Consider the following 23,014-nt stretch of genomic DNA (forward strand, 5'->3'; position numbering starts at 1 on the left):
TCTCAGAATATTTCTTGTGATACATTCTCTTGATCAAAGTCAAATACAGGTCTGCCTCTTAATCAAAGCAAGCTGAAAAAGACTGCATCTCTCAGTGTGAAGAGCAGAATCACACAGAAAGGACAGAAGTTGTTGGTACTCTCATTGGAAAGTCTTATTTACATTTTGCATTCTTCCCATCTCTTCTTTAAATTCAGTTTTTCTTAATTATTTTAGAGAATTGTGAACTAAGATTACTAGCTCCCTTTGGCAACTTCTCAGTGAATATCATTAAAAATTTTAAATGTTTTCTGCCAGGTCCTCAGACTGGCCCATGTATGCTCCTGGTTGGTGGCTCAGTCTCTGGAAGCTCCCTGTGGGGGCGTCTGAGAGGAGGGGCAATGCTGGGAATGTAAATAATAAAATTTAAAAAATTGAAAAAAATAAATGTTTTATTTGTAATTGAAAAGTAATTATGTATATGGGGTATAATGTGATTTTGATTTATGTATACATGATATAAAGAATCAGTCCATTTAATTAACATATATGGCATCCTACCACCTTATGCTTTTCAGTTGAGAACACTGAGTAGGTATTATTTTTACAACCATATTTTTTTTAATTCGATATAATTTATTTACATTTCAAATGATTTCCCCTTTTCTAGCCTCCCACTCCCCGAAAGTCCCGTAAGCCCCCTTCTCTTCCCCTGTCCTCCCTCCCACCCCTTCCCACTTCCCCGTTCTGGTTTTGCTGAATACTGTTTCACTGAGTCTTTCCAGAACCAGGGGCCACTCCTCCTTTCTTCTTGTATCTCATTTGATGTGTGGATTATGTTTTGGGTATTCCAGTTTTCTAGGTTAATATCCACTTATTAGTGAGTGCATACCATGATTCACCTTTTGAGTCTGGGTTACCTCACTTAGTATGATGTTCTCTAGCTCCATCCATTTGCCTAAGAATTTCATGAATTCATTGTTTCTAATGGCTGAATAGTACTCCATTGTGTATATATACCACATTTTTTTGCATCCACTCTTCTGTTGAGGGATACCTGGGTTCTTTCCAGCATCTGGCAATTATAAATAGGGCTGCTATGAACATAGTAGAGCATGTATCCTTATTACATGGTGGGGAATCCTCTGGGTATATGCCCAGGAGTGGTATAGCAGGATCTTCTGGAAGTGAGGTGCCCAGTTTTCGGAGGAACCGCCAGACAACCATATTTTTTTATTTTTGATATTATAATTAGATTATGTCCCTTCTCTTTCCTCCCACTAAACCTTCTCATATATTCTCCCTTGCTTTTTTTCAAATTCATGGCCTATTTTTTCATTCATTGCTGTTACATGCATATATGTAGGTGTATATACATATATACTTCTAAGTCAGTTTATATAATGCTGCTTGTACGTGTGTGTTTAGAACTGCCCATTTGGAATTGGAAAACCAATTGGTATGCTTTTCCCAGGAGAAGACTATTTCTTCTGCTCTTCGTATTCCTCAGTTGCATATAGTTCCTTGTGTAGTGTTGAAGTCTCATGGGCTTTGCCCTGATCACTTTAACATGTCGATTGCTGCTGCTGTTTTTCAGCTAGGTTTAGGCAGTTCTGATGGTGAGATATTATGTGTGTAGCTTCCGGCTTTACTAGGAGACACATTCTCATGACAAATTCTCTGACCCCAAGACTTTTACAATCTTTCTGTTTTCTCTCCTACAATGTTCCCTAAGCTTCAGGTACACAGAATATTTTGTAGATATATTCATTGGGACTGTGATCCACAGCTCTGCATTTTAATTGCTTCTGTTTTTTTTTTTCTTTTGTAATGGTTTCCATCTGTTGCAAAGAGAAATTTCCTTGATGAGGGACAGGAACTACACTTATCTGTGGGTATAAGGACAAATGTTTACATTGTTTTTAAGTATTATTATGCTGGTTTATTAATGTGACAGTTGTGACTTCTCCTCCAATAATCATGGTTTCAATAGCCCTGACTTCTATCCCTGGGGTCCCTGATCCCTGATTCTGAAGTCCATGGTGTATTTAGAAATAGGGATTTACTTTCTCCCTCTAGGAGGTAAACAAAGGCAGTCGCAATATGATATATGTTTTGGGAGTTGCTTGGACAACCCTGACCAACAACTCTAAAGAGGGATTCTCATGTCTGGTTTTGGGCCTTTTTAGATGGTCTTTGGGTCTTGTCAGCCCAAACTAGAAAAAATAATTTAAACTATATCTGTATATTTATATACAGTTGTATTATCTTTTAAAAATGATAGTTAATTCTGTGACTCCTTATGACTTTTAAAGATGTCCCCATTGTTCTTTTACCTTCCTTTTCGGTATTTATCTCCGTCACCCGTCCCCAAGGCAACCCACCTTTTCCTGTTTCCCCATTCAGATCACTTATACTCTGCTATTCACTTTTATTCTCTTCCATCCATCTTCTGAATTTACCTTCATCCCAAATCTATTCTTTTAGCAATTTTGAAATATCTGTTAACTGCCATCACCATACTCTATAGTTTGCCACCTACTCCTTGAGCATAATGGAACTTTTGGACCCTCTCATGTGAATCTGTTTTCTTCCTCCTCAGCTTTTAGCAGCAGTCTTTCTGTTCTGTGTATATAGGAGATCAATTTTGTTAGAGTCTATATGTAAAGAGGATTATAGAATACTTGTCTTTCTGTGTTTGGCTCATTTTGCCTGGAATTTCTTTCTTATCTTGTTTGTTTGATATTTTCATCATCAAATGAAGTATTATTTTATTATTATTATTATTATTATTATTGTTGTTGTTGTTGTTATTATTTTGCTCAGCCAATATATACATTCACTGTCAGAATATTGGAATATACCTAATTATTGCTGAATTGTGATGAGGAAGAGGGCATCCTCCAGGCCTATGTCCATCATACAATAAAAAGGTCCTTCTGGTATTAGGATTCACGACTAGAATAGTCCTTAATGGCTGACCTCATTTTAGTAGATAATTTATACAATTTTCCATTTTAGGTCCTTAGGAAATAAAGTTAATTCTCAGTATACACAACCCTTCACCGACTAGCACCCCTGTATTTTATACACAAAGCCTGACAGAATAGGAAAAGGTCATGCTACCCCGTGTTCTTGCTAAACTAGAAAGAAGAGGAATGAGCCTGCAGCTTTCGGTATAGTCCTGTGCTCCCAGGACTGGCAGTTATAGGGCAAGTGAATGAGAGCCTCCTGACAGTGATTTGTAAGGATTAGAGCTAATGAGCACAATGAACCTGCCCTGAGCAGAGTAGAGCCAAGGACAGCGGTGAGGTTGTGTCCTCTAGGGCCCCAGACTAGATCCTCTATTCAATTCCAATGTTAGGTTATAAAGCTAATTTCCAAGTCTTGGAATCTTTTGGTTCATTCTTCCAGACTTTTGAAAATGAAAGCTAAGGTTTGGCAAAATGATTTGCAATCGATCACGTGAGTTATGTTCTAATGAGGTCCTATGAGTTTTTCTGAGCCATTTCCAAAATCTGAGCCAAATCCGGAAATAAGCTTAGCAGAGACAGTACATTTGAAATGAGAAAACTTGACAGGGTGAAAGGAAATCTGAGAAAGGAGAAAGTCAATTCGCCCCTTCCCAAGCCCTCTCTAACCACTGGTTGATGATTTGAGTTTCCCCTCTTGGATTGAAACAAACAAACAAGCAAACAAAAAAGAATACTGTGGGTTGCACACAGCCTGAAGAGGAGGAGTAAAGTTTCTTCTAGAAGTCCATTGCCACCTCAGACTGGATAAAACTGACTAAAGCAATACACAAATATTTTGAGCTTTGCAAGCAAGGTAGGCACAGAGGCAGCTACTCAGATCTGTGGGATAGCACTAAAGTAGCTGTCGGTAATATGCAGACAAATGGAATGCATGTGAGTAAAAGTTGATTTACAGAACTAGGCAGCAGCCTGAATATGACCTGTAGGCCATGGCTTGCCAATTTGGTCTTGAGCCTTCTTGTCTCAAGTTTTTTAACCTAAAACCTGGCTCTTTCTTCCCTTGTTGGCTGAATCTCATGTGAGAATGAAGTGATTCTGCAAGAGGTTACTTAGTAGCTTTATTGAATGATGAATAATTGATGATGACATTTATGCTGCTGTTTACAAACAGCCCATGTGTCCCTTGGCTGCAGCCTGTTATTTTGCCTTTAGTATAACTAGCCTTTTTGATTTCTCAATCCCAAATGCTTTTGCAAAGATGAATCAAAGCAGAACTGGAGACTTGTTTTAAAATGCAGTGCACAAGGGTCTCAGAATGAATCACTGGGTTTGAACTGTGGAGGCAGGGGTGATCTCCAGATCCAATTCTTTGGTCTGGAGGGAGTCTGAGGCTGGTAGCCTGGCTATTGGAGAGGTGGAGAGTGGACAGCTCTCCAGGGCTGTGGGACTCACATTGAACCATGTCATATCCTAGACATAGTTAGGATGGTAGCATAGAATGAAATGTGGCTGGTACTTTATGAATTTAATAATAGTTATATTGTTATTATTTTGCACAACAAATATATACATTAACTGTTAGAGTATTAGAGTAAACCTAATAATGATGAGGAAAGAGGGCATCCTCCAGCCCCCATGACCGTTATACAATAAAAAGGTCCTTCTGGTTTTAGGGTCCAGGACTAAAATAGTTTTCTTCTCTCTCCCCTTCCTCCCCCATCTCTCCTTCTGTCTTTCTGTCTTGAAACGGAATTTTACTGTATATCCCTTGCTGTCAAGAAACTCACTGTGTAGACTAGGATGGCCTTGAGTTCATAGAGATCTGCCTGTCTCTGTCTCTTGAGTGTTAGGATTAAGGTGTGTGTCATCACTCCCAGCTGAAAATGTACTGATACAAGGAGATAAAGTGGGAAACATTTTTCAACCTTTAGAGGGACCGGTGTCTGGAATTAAGAACATAAAGCTCAGAAGAGCTATGTTCCAATCATAGGTTATAAGACCTAAGGTATTTGGTGTTATACTCATGTGTTCCTATATTTTAAACCCAGCATGAGTCAGGCCTGAGTTGCAGTAGAGATTTGATATTTGTTGGTTCTAAACTGAAATTCACACTCATTTGTTTTTCTGACAGTGCTGAGATTCTAAAAGAAAGGTGTGATTCCACTTTTGAAACAAGGAATTAAGCATTAGAGATAATTGGGAAAAGGGTACCCAAGCAAGACTCCATTTCACAGGGCAATATTTGTCAGTGGTCCTGTACAGAGAAATTGACAGACTTTCTTCCCTGAAGCCCACTCTCTAAAATACATTCCATCTGTTGCTGAAATTCAGTTTGGTGTGTTACACTGACTACAACAGAGGTGTTCTAATCTCAAACTGGAGATAGAGAGCCTTTCTGCTTTTCACCTTTTGCCTCTTAGCTTACTCCATTGCATTTCTTATTTTGAACATCTTTCTTGGCCACATCTTACTCTACCCAGAATTTAAAAATTTAATGCATTTATGACCAAAATCAAAAACATAATTTTTTTTTCAAGAAAGGGATTCTCTCGATTCTCTCTGTATAGCCCTGGCTGTCCTGGAACTCACTCTGTAGACCAGGCTGGCCTCGAACTCAGAAATCCGCCTGCCTCTGCCTCCCAGGGTGCTGGGATTAAAGGCGTGAGTCACCATAACCCAGCTTAAAGGCATAATTATTACGGAGGAGAGATGAAGAATTTATTAAGTTTACTTACAACTTACAACTCTTTTCATGTGTCTTTTTTTTTTTTTTCCGAGACACGGTTTCTCTGTGTAGCCCTGGCTGTCCTGGAACTCACTCTGTAGATAGGGCTGGCCTCGAACTCAGAAATCCGCCTGCCTCTGCCTCCCAAGTGCTGGGATTAAAGGCGTGAGCACTTGTCTTGCTAGTTTTATAGCCAACAATATTTGCCTTGGCATGCTAAATATGGATACTGAATCAAGGATTGTCTGGACCTTATATATTATTCAGTTAATTTGGATTTATACAAATTAATAACATTTATATAATAGAAAAATTTGCTCCATCCTTCAAACATAGTAGATATCAGAAAAAGCATGGACTTTGAAGTCAGATTAAGATGGAATTAATTTGGTTGAGAAGTTGCTTTGGTCTCTGTGTGATTTGGGTGAGTTTCCCCCCCCCCCCATTAATTCCTGTTGGCTTATCAGCTGTGACATGAAAATGATATGCCAGTTGCTTCGCAGATCATAGGTAAGACTTAAATCGAATGATGAAAGGACGCTCTCAGCATGCTATCTGGTACATGGTTGGTGTATTTTTCTATTTCTATGACAAAACATTATGACCAAGAGAATTTATAAGAGAACATATATAATTGGACTTGGAGTTTCAGAGGATTAGAGTCCATGATGGCTGAGCAAAGGCATGGTGGCAGAAATAATAGAGAGAACTCTCATCTTGATCTGAAAATAGGAAAGTGGAAAGCAGAGAGGGGTGAGGTATGCACTTTTACTCCCTTCCACACCAGGAATGACAGGAGTCTTTTGAAATGTCAAAGCCAGGATATTCCTCCTCCAAGAAAGCCCCACTTCCCAAACTTCTCAGAATGTTCCACCAATGGGGACTAAGTATTCAAACTATAACCTATGGGGATCATCTCACTCAAAATATCACAGTAGGTCATCAGGGAAGAATATTACTTTTGTTACTATGAAAATAACAAAGTTGAGGCGAGGGAGATAGTGTTTCAGAGTACTTAACTGCTCTTCCAGAGGACCTTGGTTTAATACCCAGTATGCATGCTGAGTGGCTCACAACTACCTGTAACTCCAGATGCAGACTATCGGACATCCTCTTCTGGCTTCTACAGGCCCCTGCACATCCTCCCATCTCTAACACACACACACACACACACACACGCACACGCACACGCACACGCACACGCACACGCACACGCACACGCACACGCACACGCACACAGGCAAACAATGTTACTTCTACTGTTTCTGTTTGACTTTGAGATCTCTTTGCTAATGACCTCTTCCCAAGACCTTTCCTGTATCACGGCACTCCTTTCTATCCTTTACATTCTTACATTCTTCTATTCACTTTCATTTCACATCCCCTATGTGTGACCAACCAACCATGGACTTCTTAAGTATATAGCTTAATTAAACGGTGTCTATTCTTCCTATATATAAAAGAAGTGAAGTCTATAGACATACTGTTTAGGGAACAAAGTCAAATACAAAAGAACCTAGAACTTTGGGGACATTCAAGAGCAACACAAATTAATCTATATAAAGATTGGCAACTGTAGTGGTTATTTTTACTGTATGGAAAGATGACTAGGTGAGTCTTCCAGGTGTTTGAAACTCTTAGATCACAAAAAGTTGTGTATGTGTGATAAAGAAAACCAGATTTGTTCCCTTCACACCTATGTACTTTGTACCAATTGTAACTCAGTAAGAACAAGATACTTCCTAGCTTGCAAGGCTTATTTTAAGTAGTCACTCAGTGAGAGAAACGCATCAAACTGAATGAAATTATAAAAAAATAGGTTGTCAGTCTTACCCTGTGGCTAAGGCTACCTTTTAAGGAAGGCATAGCATGTCTTTTAAAAACCACAGTGGGCATAATTCATAACTCATACAAGTCTCACTATTGCTTGCAATATTGCTTGAACCCTTGCATGTTTCCAAAAGAATGAAGGGAAGCCTTGTGATTTAGGACAGTTTGATAGGTGAGTTGTCAGGGGGTAAAAGTAGTGAGTGGGATACAGTCACATCAGATTAGAGGAATATCTGGCTTTAAGAATAAAATTTTGTCACCTCTACTCCTCCTTTTTCAGTTTCCATTTGTCTATCAATTTTACTTTGAGATGAAATCTATAACTCTAATAGATACTACCAACACCGTGCAGCAATTCTACCAGATGGCATTTGAATCTTGGGTGTTCTGTGAAAAATGGAAAGACCAAACACATGCACAAATACATGAAGGTTGAATTAATCTTTATAATGAAATAGAATATTACCCTGCTATGACTGATTTTAGCTTTCAAACTAGATCGCATGATAATTTTTCAGTGAACTATAATTGTATTAGTGTGGCTTTTCAGATGCCTGAAAAAACAACCTAAAAATGGATTTTGCCAAGTAACGTAGAAAAAATTTGTTAGAATTTTTAGTTGAAACATCTCTGATACCCATTTGTGATCTCACTTGTTGATTTTTGAATCTTTGCCCTTTATCATTCTAGAATTTAAGTGGTGGTGTCAAGAAACTGTGTTGAATCAAAACTTTCTGAGGTATAATATTAAAAAACTGGTAGGAGGAAATATGGTAGTCTTGTCTCCATAAAGTACTCATAATGGTATAATAGTGGTGGTTACTAGGGAAGTCCCTCATGAATACTGAAGAGGCAGATGGGTCTCCTTCCTACGAATGATAATGCACAGTCAGGGATCCTAAGCAGCAGCCCCAAAGACATGGAATGTTCTTTGTCACGTTTCCAGCTTCCCATGTCTACCCACCCAGTTTCTAGATTCCTCCTTCTCCTTCTCTTCTCTTCCTCTTTTACCTCCTCCTCTTCCTCTTCCCCCTCTTCTACCTCTTCTTCCCCCTCTTCCTTTTCCTCCTCCTCCTCCTCCCTCCTCCTCCTCCTCCTCCTCCTCCTCCTCCTCCTCCTCCTCCTCTCCTCCTCCTCCTTTTTCCAGTCCATTTTATGCTGCCCAGCTAGTTGGGTTTTGGGTCTGTCCTGGTGCATGGTCAGTTTACATACTTTTATTTTTAAAAAGTTCTACAAATTTATTTAAGAATATATATTATAGTATATATACACACACATACACACATACACACACACACACACACACACACAGAGAGAGAGAGAGAGAGAGAGAGAGAGAGCATAAATTTGAGAGAGGATAAAGTGGGGTACATGGGAGAGTTTAGAGGGAAGAAAAGGAAGGTAAGAAATGATGTGATTTTACTATAATCTCAAAAATATTTTTTAAAAGTTATGCGGTATTTAATAATTATTTTATTTGCTCATATGTTTTGAGATAGCATCTTGCTGCAGAGACTAATCTTGAAATTGATATCCTGCTGCTGCTGAGTACTTAGGAGCATAGCTGGTTACCAACAAAGCAAATTACACTTGTCTAATTTAATAATTCACCAAAACGGTTTCATTTGCACTCTCCCTACCTAATCAGGAAGAATGTTTAGAAGAATACCTATTATTTTTATGTATGTGTGTGTGTGTGTGTGTGTGTGTGTGTGTGTGTGAGTGTGACAATGCTCAGGAATTGTTTTTCTCCTTCTATAGGTGGTTCTTGGAATTGAACTCGGGTCATCACACTTGAGTGACAGGTGGAGTGCCTTTCCCACTGAGATAATCTAGGTGGCCCCAGACATTTTTCAGACAGCAAAGCATTGCTCCTATCAGAGCTAAACTTTACCAGAGAATGGAGGTAATTTCCATTCTATTGAACTGCTGATGAGAGAAGGGGATGTGTTGATTTAAGTTAATCTCTAACTTGTCTCCTGTTTAAATAGGTAATTTAATGATTTCAGGAGGATTAAGTAGCTGATTAAATTTCTTAGAGCTATGTTCAGCGCTAGGTCCTAGGTATTGCAGATGCATTCCTAAGCTCTTGACATTTGAAAATACTTTTTAATTGTTTATTTTTTTACTTTTTTCCCAAAAGTGTGTGGATGTTTTTCCAGGACATTTATTCCCATTTTTGTTTAATATTTATATATTGTCTCTGTTTTAAAGCTCAAATGGTTACCTCAATAAAACACGAATAGGTATTGTAGTAAATTATAAAATTACTGCCCTGGTTCTGGAAAGACTCAGTGCAGCAGTATAGGGCAATACCAGAACAGGGAAGTGGGAAGGGGTGGATGGGGGAACAGGGGGAGGGAAGAAGGCTTATGGGACTTTCGGGGAGGGGGGAGCCAGGAAAGGGGAAATCATTTGAAATGTAAATAAAGAATATATCGAATAAAAAATTACTGAAATAATTACTATCTAATCACCTTGAAACTCTAGAAAAATAAATTTATATCTTATATTGCAATCTTTACTGCTAGGTTTTGAAATTTTTGTAACCTTTTTTGTGAAAGAGGGTTCGCAAAAACTTTTTTTCTGTAAAGAGCCAAATAGTAAATGTTTGAAGCTTGTGTAGGCCATCTGGTCTCTGTAACACCTACTCAACTTACTTTTGTAGCTTACAAGTGGCCATAGGCCATATGTGGAAGAGTGGGCTGTTGCCAGGGAGAAGAACCTTTTTCTATTCTGCCCCCTTTTGGCTTAGCATTTGGTGGTGGTGGGGTCTGTAAATTCTACTCACTGTAATACTGTTTATAATATGGGTAAGCAAGATAGCTTCCAGACAGTGTAGCCCATAAAAATGATTAGAATTTGGACCTTCCTACTATGTTAAGAATGAGAAAGGAAGGGTTGAAAGTGTAAGCCAGTTCTCCATCATTTGCCAGCCATACATATGGTCTTGAGCTGAATCATTACCTCCTCACTCTCTCTGTGTCTCTCTGTTTCTGTGTCTGTCTGTCTCTCTCTCCATGTGTGTATGTGATTGCATATATACACATATACAAAAGAATGAGAGTGGGTTAACGAATGGAAGATGACTAAGAAATATATGGGAGACCCTAATAGAAGGTAAGGTTAACTGTGATTTTGTTGCATCCTGTCATTCTGGCATCAACTTTTCATGTTAGAAGATGGGGAATCTCCTATCTCCTTGGCAATAAGAAGTTTCTTAAAAGGAGGGGGGATTTGTGACAGTTGAATTGTTTTGGAAAGCTCTGCTTTTAGGTAGATAAGAACACAGAAAGCTTCTTACTGCTTCCCCTGATTCTTAGATGCCTTCAGCTCAAAATAATCCCTTCCTGCAGTAGCATAGTCTAACAAAAATCTCGTCTTTACAAAAGCCATGTTCTAGGCTGGTTTGGGTCTGTAGACTACAGTCTGATGACCTTTTGATGTGGGAGCCCTGTGTCAAGGGAAAAGTGGAAAACATAATTTACTTAGGCTTGTTTAAAAACTAATGATGATATAGGATTTTCTTAACCCTTGGATTGTACTATTTTGGCTCTGTCTGGACAAGTGAGGTTTGTCCTCATAGAGATTTAGGTTATTCATGTGAACATTATTGTATTGTATTGCAGCTGGTATAGTTACAAAAATTCAACAAATGAATTTAAAATGAACAAAAACATAGATTCAAAAATTATATTTTGTGACCACTGTTTTGTCCAATTTTAAAGGAAATGAATGAGTTTGCCTCTCTCTTTAAGATAATATTGCCCCCAACATTGAGCAGAAAGAGATATATGTTCCTTTGTGGATTTAATACTGGGGTGATTTGGGTTCTGATTTTGATTTTACTAACCGTTACAGCCGCTTGCTAAGAACACTGTCTTTATCTCTGTTGGGATACAGAGATAACATATATCACCAGAATACCACAGAGATACCAAGGAAGTATTGAGAAGGAGTTTGGCTAAATTCTGATTTATTTGTGCCTGAGTGTTTTTTTTTTTTTTCTCCTTTTTCTGGTTAGAGAAACTGCTCACTTTCAAGATAACATGGAGTTCATAGTTTTAGTTCAATGTCCTTTTTGCAATTTGGAACTTGAATTCCTAGAAAATTATCCATTTAGAAAGTAGGGGACAGTAGGTATCTACTATATAGGGTATTAGCCATGTAGGCTTAAGGATGGAGAGCCTGAAATCAGAACATTCCAGTCTTTTAGTTCATACTGACCCAGAACTGTGGCTAGTAGTTGAAAAGATATCTGATTCATGGCAGTGTTTAGTTCTCCTCTACCCCAGCATGATGCATTATCTTGTGAACCATACCCAAAGCCAATTTTCAGAATTACAGCTTTTGAAAACTCATAATAAATCAGTGCCATTCTTATCAAAGGACAAAATTTGATTTGTTATATTACTGCATTATTATTTGTGGGGTCCTGATAGCCCCAAAGGATATTAAATCTGTTTCCTAGGCCAATTTTCACCAATACCATTAGCTTTGCACAGGGTAAGATTTCCAGCCAAGATATGTGCTTGAGCCAATCATCTGTCTGGCATTGTATTAACTGTCTTTGTTTTGAAGGATAGTGTAATTCTTGCACAGTTTCCTAAACTTCCGGGTGTTTACAGCTCAGAATTTTGATTGATGTTTAATAGTTATTACAAAACTCATCAGAGAAAATGAGGTCTTGGCATCTTTAAGCCTGACTGAAGCTTTCAAAGCTACTGCAAGCTTAAGAAAGTTGCTCTAGAAATTGTTTGTAAAAGGACAGCAAGCAGTGGTCCTGTTTTATTATTATTTTTTTTAATGTGGTTAAATAAATAGAAAAGACAAAAAATATGTGAGAAACTTAACCATGTAGACCAAACACAAAGCTGTTTAATTAAGTCATTAATGTGATCCCTTTGATGTAAGACATGCAGGACATTTGAGAATGTGTGTGACTTTCCTCTATAGCCCAGTGTGTAGGGATTAGAACAAATGAGCTTTGCCATCTTGCTTTCTGTGGCTTAGCTTAATACTAAGTGCTTTTGCAAAATCAGGAGTAAGGCAATCAACCTGACCAATCTTTAAATCAGTTTGGTCATGTGTGCCAAAATTATATGTTATTGCAGAGCTCTCAGCCAGATACAGCAGGGTTATATTTGGTTATGTTCTTTCCTCCAGCATTATCAAATTGTGGTGTCTTGTGGAAAATTCTGGGAAGTCAGGGGGTAGCTTGAGAGTTTTAAATCATCTTGGGTATTACATTTTTCATGTTCATTGGCTTTCATTTGTGATAGCCATTGTCTCTGCCTTAAAGAAATAATATTCCCTTTATGAACTCTCTGTTGTCTTCACATAAAGTACTTGTGATTTTAAAGCTATAGCCTTAAGATTTTAGTGGAAGGAACAAAATCCGAAACAATTATGACTTGGTGAATGTACAGGGTAGTCATAACAAAGAGTGTTACCAAACTTAGTTACTAAGCTGTGCAAGTAACGCACATGCGCGCGCCTGCACACACACACACACACACACACACACACACACACACACAGTGTTAGTGAATTTCATTTCTGTGATAAAATAACTTAACAAAACCAGTGTAAGGAAGGAAGAGTGGGCAAAGGGATGGTTTGTATCTCTTGTGTGACTGTGTGTTTCAGCTTTGACATACTTGCAATGTATGTAAGCATGACAAGGCAAGATTTTATTATGCTACTCAGAACATCTGATCTAAAACTTAGGACTTTCTTGCTTCTGGTATTTTCCATTAATATTTTGGATATTGCTTGATTGCATGTAACAGATACCATGAAAAGTCAAGTCATCCATGTGGGAAGACTATCACATATGAAAATTATGGTTTTTGTCACCAGCAATGAGCTGTCATGGATTCACACTTCATCTTCTAGACTGCTCTCTAGTCTCTCATTAAGCTCCTTAATGGCTTTTCCAGTCATAAAATTAGTTAATATGGAAGCAGACCTTGATATAAGCAGCACTGAACAGTGTTCTTGATCTCATATTACATCTTTCCTATTTAAAGGTTAAAAATAAAATACAACATTTTACATTCTCTGATATTGTTGATGACACTGATTAGAGTGAATTTCTTAGCTAAATTCCTCATAATATGACTCAGTATTTGTTAGACAGTGATCACTTGCTCTGTGCTTGACGTTGCATTCCACTTTGGAACACCAGGGTGATTAGGTTGAATAGGCTGTGGATTTAATTTGATTCTTAGCAGCAAGAAATTTCTCTCTATTAACAAAACCTTCCTTAAGATTGGATTCATCCATTTGGCTAATAAACTACTCTTTTAAACATAGCTCTTTTTCAGGGTGAATGTATTAGATTGCTATTAGTCACTCATACTTTATTATAAATTGCTTTTGAGGACCCAGTAGTAGCTAATGGGTTAGTGTTTTGAAGGAATAATGGTTTTGATGGATGAACAGGGAAGGATGAGATGACTCTGGAGCATAGTATATTACTAAAGAAAGGCTAATGTGCCAACTCATTATATGAAGCCACAATCATGCTTATACCTAAACCAAAGAACAAACAAGAAAGGAGGACTTTAGACCAATCTCCCTCATGAACATTGATGCAAAAATATCGAACAACATCCTGGCCAACCGAATCCAAGAATGCATCAAACCTATAATTCACCACAATCAAGTAGGTGTCATCCTAGGGATGCAGGGATGGTTCAATGTACAGAAATCCATCAATGTAATCCACTACATAAACTAAAGGAAAAAAACCACATGGTCATTTCATTAGATGCTGAAAAGGCTTTTGAAAAAATTCAGCATCCTTTCATGATAAAAGTCTTGGAGAGATTGGGAATCCAAGGCCCATACCTAAACCTAGTGAAAGCAATATACTGCAAACCTGTAGCCAACATCAAACTAAATGGATAGAAACTTGAAGCAATCCCACTAAAATCGGAGACCAGACAAAGCTGCCCACTTTCTCCCTATCTATTCAATATAGTTCTTGAAGTCCTAGCCAGAGCAATTAGGCAGCAAAAGGAGGTCAAATGTATACAAATTGGAAAGGAAGAAGTCAAAATATCACTATTTGCAGATTATATGATAATATCCAATGTATACAAAGAACTCAAGAAGTTAGTCTCCAGAGAGTCAAATAACCCTATTTAAAATGGGGTACAGCACTAAACAGTTAATTCTCAACTGAGGAAACTCAAATGGCTCTAAATCACCTAAGGAAATGTTCGCCATCCTTAGTTATCAGGGAAATGCAAATCAAAACAACACTGAGATTTCACCTTACACCAGGCAGAATGGCTAAGATGAAAAACTCAGGGGACAGCAGATGCTGAAGAGGATGTGGGGAAAGAGGAATACTTCTCCATTGTTGGTGGGAGTGCAAGCTAGTAAAACCACTCTGGAAATCAGTTTGGTGATTCATCAGAAAATTAGACATAATTTTCTGACCCATAATTTTTAGGACCCAGCTATACCACACCTGGGCATAAACCCAGAAGATGCTCCTACATGTAATAAGGACATATGCTCCACTATGTTCATAGCAGCCTTATTTATAATAGTCAGAAGCTGTAAAGAATCCGGATGTCCCTCAACAGAGGAATGGATGCAGAAACTGTGGTACATTTACACAATGGAATACAATTCAGCTATTAAAAACAATGAATTCGTGAAATTCTTAGGCAAATGGATGGAACTAGAAAGTGTCACACTGAGCAAGGTAACCAAGTCACAAAAGAACGCATATCATATGCACTCACTAATAAGCGGATGTTAGCCCAAAAGCTCAAAATAAACAAGTTATAATTCACCCAGCACAGGAAGCTCAAGAAGAAGGAGGAGTTAAGTGAGGGTGCTTTGGTTCCTCTGAGAAAGGGAACAAAATACTCACAGGAACAATAAGGGAGATAATTTGTCGAGCAGAGACTGAAGTAAAGGCCACCCAGAGACTGCCCTACCTGAGGATTCATCCTATAAACAGTCACCAAACCCCGACACTATGACGAGAAGCGTGTACCAGAAGGAGCATGCCATGGCTGTCTCTGGAGGGGCCCTGCCAGAGCCCTACAAATACACAGGCAGAAACTAGCAACCAACTATTGGACTGGGCGTGGGGTCCCCAATGGAGGAGCTGGAAGGTGGTCCGGAGGAGCTGAAGGGGTTTACAACCCCATGGGAAGAACAATGATTTCGGCCACCCAGTGGCCCCAAGACTCCCAGGGACTGAACCATCAACCAAGGGGTACACATGGTTCCAGCCAAAAAAGTGGCTGAGGAGCTGGCGGTGGTGGCGCACGCCTTTAATCCCAGCATTCTGGGAGGCAGAGGCAGGCGGATTTCTGAGTTCAAGGCCAGCCTGGTCTACAGAGTGAGTTCCAGGACAGCCAGGGCTACACAGAGAAACCCTGTCTCAAAAAAAAAAAAAAAAAAAAAAAAAAAAAAAAAAAAAAAAAAAAAAAAAACCTCCAAAAAGAAGCAAAACAAAACAAACAAACAAAAAACAAAAACGTGGCAGAGGAAGGCCTTGTTGCGCATCAGTGGGAGGAGTGGCCCTTGGTCAGGTAAAGGCTCAACAGAGGCCCCAACAAAGGGAAACCAAAGTAGGAAGGTAGGAGTGGGTCAGGTGGAGGCAGGGGGTGGGAGGAGGCATTGGGGGTCTTTGGGTAGGGGGGAAATCAGGAAAGGTTTTACTGTTGACAATGTAAATGAAGACGATATTCAATTAAAAAAATTAAAAAAAAAAAGGCCAGTGTGGGTAGGCTAGTAGAACAAGTGGTTTGAACACTCAGGGCATGAGAGTTGTCGGTAGCAATGGGAAAGAGAAAGAGTGAGAATATGGGAGCCATGATGGTGAATGCTAATGGCAACCTTAATGCCTTAGCACATGCATGTTTTGACTTCAATCCTCACATGGCCTTTTATCTCCCCCATTCCATCATTTTCCTTCTGTCCTCTAGCCAGTTTCATTTCTACTGTTTTCTTTTTAATTAATTTATTTTATATATGTGAGTACACTGTAGCTGTCTGCATACACATCAGAATAAGGCATCTGCTCCCATTACAGGTGGTTGTGAGCCACTATATGGTTGCTGGGAATTGAACTCAGGACCTCTGGAAGAGCAGTCAGTGTTCTTAACCACTGACCATCTCTCCAGCCCTCATTTCTACTTTTATGTTACACACTTATGTGCATTTGTGTGTCTGTATAAAATATAATATCCACAAGTGAGAGAAAAGCTGTAATATTTGCTTTCCTGGGTAGAGGAAAAAAACCTCTTTTATTTTTCTAGAGTTAGATTTTATAGTATGCCTTATGTCTCTTTTCAAAGGCATACCTGTAGTAACCCTTAAAGGAACCTTCTGACTTGGAGCCAGGATTGAAAAGCCTGCTTTTTTTCCCTCCTGGCAAATGTGCAGACTTTGACTTTGCTAGGGAAATCTGCCATGTTCAGGAAGCTGGTTGGTGCGTGGCTCCATTCATAGGCCACAGATTTTCTTCTGGTTCCATTTTCTCTCATTACAAATATAGTTCTCTGAAACCTATGTCTAAAAAGAGCGACATTCTTTTACAGGGGATTTAAGATATTTGGTTCAGGGCCATCTTACATTCCCCAAAAGATGCTTCAACATATTAAATCCATGGAAGAAATCATGTTTTCATAACAAGTAACATGTATGAGCATTTATTCATTATGTTCTTTGGACCAAGCGATCCAAAATCAATCTTACATATAATACCATTACTGAAAGTTTACAGACAGCACCTTGAGGGAGGGACTATTTTCCTCCTCAAACTATACCCGATAAAATGGGAAGTGTATAAGGATTACATTCCACTGCTGATAATGGAAAACATGGTGTGTAATGCTTCATGTTATAGAGGGGGAGCAGGGAGAAATCCAAGCATGTTAAATGTAGCTATTTTCAAGCTTAATATTGGATTGGTATTAGTCACACATTTTATCATACGTTTTTGAAGCCCTAGTGACAGCTAATGGATTAGCTGCCACATGCTATCTGCATTTCATGCTGCCATGTTTGACATGTAGCTTTCTTCATCCTGTTTGATGCCTTATGCTTGAAAGCTAGCTGATCTACCACTGGTGTTGCATCAGCACTCCAGAGATTCTTAACTGACAGTGCTTTGTCACGCCTCCCACAGGTATCTGACATCTCCCTACAGTTTTGGTTGTCACAGCTTATGTGGGATTTGCAATTGGCATTTAGTTTGTTCAAGGCAATGGTGCTTTGAAATATCCAAGAACCTACAGGGGAAAAAAAAAAACCTCACAAGTATTATTTGGCCCTGATGTCAATACTGCTGAAGTTGGAAAACCCTGGATTAAAGGCAGAAAGACTATTCCAGCCAGATATATTTTAAAATAGATGCTCATAAATAGACAAAGCATTTTAATTTATATGACATTGACCCAAATCGTATCCTATAATCAAATCCAACTGTTACGGAATCTGTGACTGAATCTATAAATTTTTGGTTTAACTTATTGTCCTCCTAAGCATCACTAGGTCTACCATAAGAGAATGATGGTAGAGTAGATCAATTTATATTAAAAAAAACTAGGCAGTTTTAACTTTGGAGGGAAATATTTGTCTCCAGACAGAGGTAATGAAGATCATCATCTGCCTATGTCTCTTCCACAGGGGAGGGATGACCAGCTGTCAAATGCAGCTTCTCTCCAGATGTGTGCATGGAATAATGGATGGAAATAACTACTTATAGAAAACCCTTGAATTTTTTATCAACCTCAAATAGCCCAGAAAATGTTTCTCACTAGATATAATATGCCATCTGTTAAATATTCATCCCATTATTTCCTCAGTATTTGTATGGTGGCTTGCTTCTCTCTCCTGCCATAACTAGTGGGATGATTGATAACTGATTTAAGACACATCTAACTTATACCTTGGCCTTCAACAAACTATCCAGCTATTGGTAGATCATTGTTCTCATTCTGAATATGTTGGGAAGTGATGTGTCACTATTTGCCTTATTCTGTATGCAGGAAAGTAGAGAGATTTCTAAATGTACCAAGAAGGAAAATGTTTAATGTGAGTGATTAGAGGGGTTTATGTAACCATTTTGGTGCTGGGAAGTAAAGACCAAGGCTTCAACTGGTCACTGCTGACCATACCCGAAAGAGTTTTTCCCAGGTGAATGTTTGGAAGTTGATGGTTAAGTGTTGCATTTACTGTCTGCAGATGCCGAGGGCCCTCACTAATGGTTCTACAGTGTTTAAATGACATCTACATCTCTTCCCCCTTCCAAAACCCTATTGAGTATTTCTTGTTGACAGTTTGCTCTAGAGTCATGCCCAGTGGGTTTCTGAGCAATACAGTTCTAAAGCTTCTCAGGGGAAAATGTAAAGTGGGATGGACTGGAATGGTGAGGAATTAGGAGCAAACTGTGGAAGGAGCATTTGTGCCAGAATACAGAAATTTATATAGATTTCAAAAAAAAAAATTCTACTGAGCTGTTAGCAGTCTGCTATTAGAATCATTACTTCATTTTATTTGTGTATCCCTGGTAGGGAAATCTGGATTCTTTGTATTTCTTTTCTGATTCTCTTCGAGTTGTGGTGATGCTAAATAAATAAGAATTCAGTGCTATATGTATACAGTACAGGAGTTAATGTATTCTGTGAAACTCTATAGTGCAGTGAGGTCTCAGAGCGTGAGGTTTGAAAAAGGATGCATAATTCACTGATCCACTTTGAAAAGGCCAGTGTTCAGAAACAACTGTGCATGACTCAGCTTGTCTTGTATATTTTTGAGTGTGTGTGCTGGAGGAAACTATCTACAATTCTTTATTTGCTAAAATGATGCATATGACTTGTGGTGAGTCACTAAATTGTACCGAGAAATTAGTTACAGTTAGGAGAGTAAACACTTTCAGAGAGAGGTGACCAAAAACCATACTGTTTTGTGGTTTTGAGAGCGCTGTAGCATCCTGTTATTATATTAAGGTTTTAGTGTAGCTCACAGGCTTTTGAAGGCAGAATTTGCTCTGTATTATATTTGAGTCTCTGGAACAGCAAAACCTATTAGGGCTGTGGCCTGCAGCACTTGTAAAATCCTAAATCTTGAGTTAAAAGTCTCTGATATTTAATATTTAATATCATCTCAAAGAACATACAAGAAATGTAGTATCTTACTCTATTACTTGAGTAAGATGATTTGGATGGGACTGGAGAAGATATGTCATTAGCCAGAGCAGTGTGGGAAGTTACTGTTTTTTATTGAGGCTTTGCTAGAATACAGCTCATGGTGCTGAGGCTGCCTGGGTGTTAGATGGCTCACCTGAAGGCAGACATGGAGATATGGACGCACATGAAAGTGATTTATTTACCAAATACTTGCAAGTGAAGACAGCCGAGGGGTAGAAGAAACTAGACCAAGATCAGGATGAACTGAGGGGCAGAAGCCATTTCAGAAGACATTTCTGAAGTAGTCAGATCCTGGGAGGAACTTGGCTAGTGTAAATTATACTTCTGAGCTGGTCCTGAATTGAGGGGAAGATGCTAGGCTTTCATGATCCTCCCCTAATCATTGGCTTAGAGTTGCTTAAATGGAAGGAGAGGTCAGAATGACATAAGGGGGTTCAACAGCTCAGGATAAGCTGTGGTTATATGAAGTCCCTTCAGAGTCTCTGGTGCTAGCAATTAGAAAAGCGAGGGCTGTAGAAATGGCTGCAGAAACAAGACAAGAAAAATGGAAATATCAAGGTGGAAGGGAAAAATATTTTCAGGGTCCAACCCTTAGACAAAGATCTATAGATAACTAATGTCTGCTGGAAGGAGAATTAGCCTCTGCAAGTGATAAATCCCCTTACTAGTTGTCCAATGAAGAGAGGTCAGCCTTTAAACCATGTATATACCACCACCCAAAATGGACAGAGCTGGATCTCTCTCCCTCCCTCCCTCCATCCCTCTCCCCCCTCTCTCCTCTCCCTCCACCTCCCTCCCTCCCTCCCTCCTTTCCCCCCCTCTCTCTGTAACCATAATAATCAAAAGGTTATCAATGTGAGTGTGGGAAGTTTGAGAAGATGGGAGTTCAAGGGAAGATCTCAGGGAAGGGCCAGAGGGAAGAAAGGGAGGGAAATGATGTAATTCTATTTCAGTTAATGGCAGTTATAAAGAAAAGAATCTGGGGGTGGTGGTATCTAGATACAAGTGATAAAGAGCATCTCAGGGAATGTGGGTACTGCCTAGACAGGCTGGAGGGAAGAAAGAGAGGGAGGGAAATGATGTAATTCTATTTCAGTTAATGGCAGTTATAAAGAAAAGAATCTGGGGGGTGGTGGTATCTATATGCAAGTGATAAAAGGCATCCCAGGGAATGTGGGTACTGCCTAGACAATGTACTTACAACACTGTTGAAGGATGCTTATTTTATTTTATTTTATTTTATTTTATGAAATCCAAGATCTTGGGGTCATGGGGAGAGAGGATTTCACACAGATCTACAGAGTTGCTGTAGAGCAAGGGCAGGGAAACTTCCTTCCAAAGGTCCAGATCAAATATTTGAGATTTTGTGGGCCCCAGAGTTTTTTTTTTCAATGACTCAGCTCAGAAGTTGTAGCACAGAAGCAGTTATAGATGCTAGGTAAATGAATGAGTGTGGCTGTGTTCCAGCATAATTTTATTTGTGAAAACAAGTAGAAGACGAAGGCTGAATTGGTCTTGGAGCCACAGTTTGCCAGTCCTTGCTCTAGACTGGCACTTACACTGATTTTTCCTTTATCAATTCCCTGCATGCTGCAAAACAAAGAAGGTAATCATTAGTACCTCTATCAAGTGAATCACTACGAGGAGATGCATCTTAAATTCTTCCAGACCCCCTGCCTCTGATCTTTCTGATGTTCTGCTGTCCCTCACAGAACTGTATGCATGACTCATCTCTTTTCATTCCCCTTGAAAATATTTAACCCTCACTTATCTGAATAACAACAACAACAACAACAAGGCACTGAGGAGTTTCCACGAATAAGCCATGAATTTCCTATATACCAGTCTTTCATATTAATTTATTTAAATTGTGGGATAACTTTTTACATATTCATGAAGCAAACTAGGATGTTTTGACATAGTTATGCACTGTAGGATGGCTAATTGTAGTCAATGGACATATTCATTACCTTACCTACTTGCCACTTTTTGTGGTGAAAATATTAAAAATCTGTAAACTCAACTGACCATGTTGGATCCATGTGTATTTGGTGTTTGTCTACAAACATGAGTGTCTGATATTTGTAGCAGACCCCATGTCATTTCATAGTCTGCTTTACCACATGCTCCTTTAAGTCTTTAGGCAGTACTTGTCTTTCTGGATCTAATTTATTTCCGTTTCCACAATGATCTCTGATTTTATAATCCCTTTGTGCCTGAATATTATCCCTTTGTGTGTATGTATGTTTGTGTATACTACACTGTCCATATTCATCAATCAGTGGGTCATTTCTATTTCTTGGCTACTGCACACAGTGCTGCAATGAACATGGGAGTGCAAATGACTCTTTGATATACTGGTTTCATTTTCTTTGTGTACCTATTATCTCTGGTTCTAACCAGTAGAGGAATTGGGGGATCTCACAGTAATTTTGGTTTTAGTGTTTTGAGCGGTCAATTTTCCATGGTGGCTGCATCAACAGTATGAAGGTAAGTTCTTCAGTTCTCCAAATCCCCACCAACTCTTTTTTATAATAGCCAGCTTACCACATGCCAGATAATATTTTCTTGTGGTTTTAATTTACATTTTCCCAGTGATTAGTGATGTTAACATATTCCCTTTTGGGCTGGAGAGATGGCTCAGCAGTTGAAAGCACTGACTGCTCCTCCAGAGGTCCTGAGTTCAATTTTCAGCAACCACATGGTGGCTCACAACCATCTATAATGAGATCTGACGCCCTCTTCTGGTGTGTCTGAAGACAGCTACCGTGTATTCACATACATAAAATAAGTAAATAAATCTTTAAAAAATTTCCCTTTACACATCAGCTGAGCATGTATGTTCAGGAAACAATTTTTATTTATTTATTTATTTTATGTATATGAGTACACCATTGCTCTCTCTGTCTTTTATCAATGCAAAAAGCAAGAGGATTTTTTATTAAATATCCAGCATGCTGGGGCTGCCCTGCACATGGAGACAGAACAATCCATTGCTCTCTTAAGACACACCAGAAGAGGGCATCAGATCCGTTACAGATGGTTGTGAGCCACCATGTGGTTGCTGGGATTTGAACTCAGGACCCCTGGCAGAGCAGTCAGTGCTCTTAACCTCTGAACCATCTCGCCAGCCCCTGAGAAACACTTTTTCAAGTTCTTTAAAAAAACTTCTTTTTGCTATGGAGTCATTTATATTTTTAAAATGTATTTCAGACATTCATGTTTATCAGCTATGCTTGCAGTTCATTATTGTCTGTTCATTATTTCCATTTCCAGATTCTTCTTGCCCTCTGCTCTGTATTTTTGAAATGGTAACT

At 38.9% G+C, this 23,014-nt stretch overlaps 1 protein-coding gene across 1 annotated transcript in view; it reads left to right on the top strand.

The window, feature by feature from the left end:
- Positions 1-23,014, top strand: part of Phex (phosphate regulating endopeptidase X-linked) — a 240,178-nt gene that overhangs the window by 115,732 nt on the left and 101,432 nt on the right. The gene's annotated exons all lie outside the window — the stretch shown is intronic.

Source organism: Apodemus sylvaticus, chromosome X, assembly GCF_947179515.1.
Source record: "Apodemus sylvaticus chromosome X, mApoSyl1.1, whole genome shotgun sequence".
NCBI lineage: Eukaryota > Metazoa > Chordata > Mammalia > Rodentia > Muridae > Apodemus > Apodemus sylvaticus.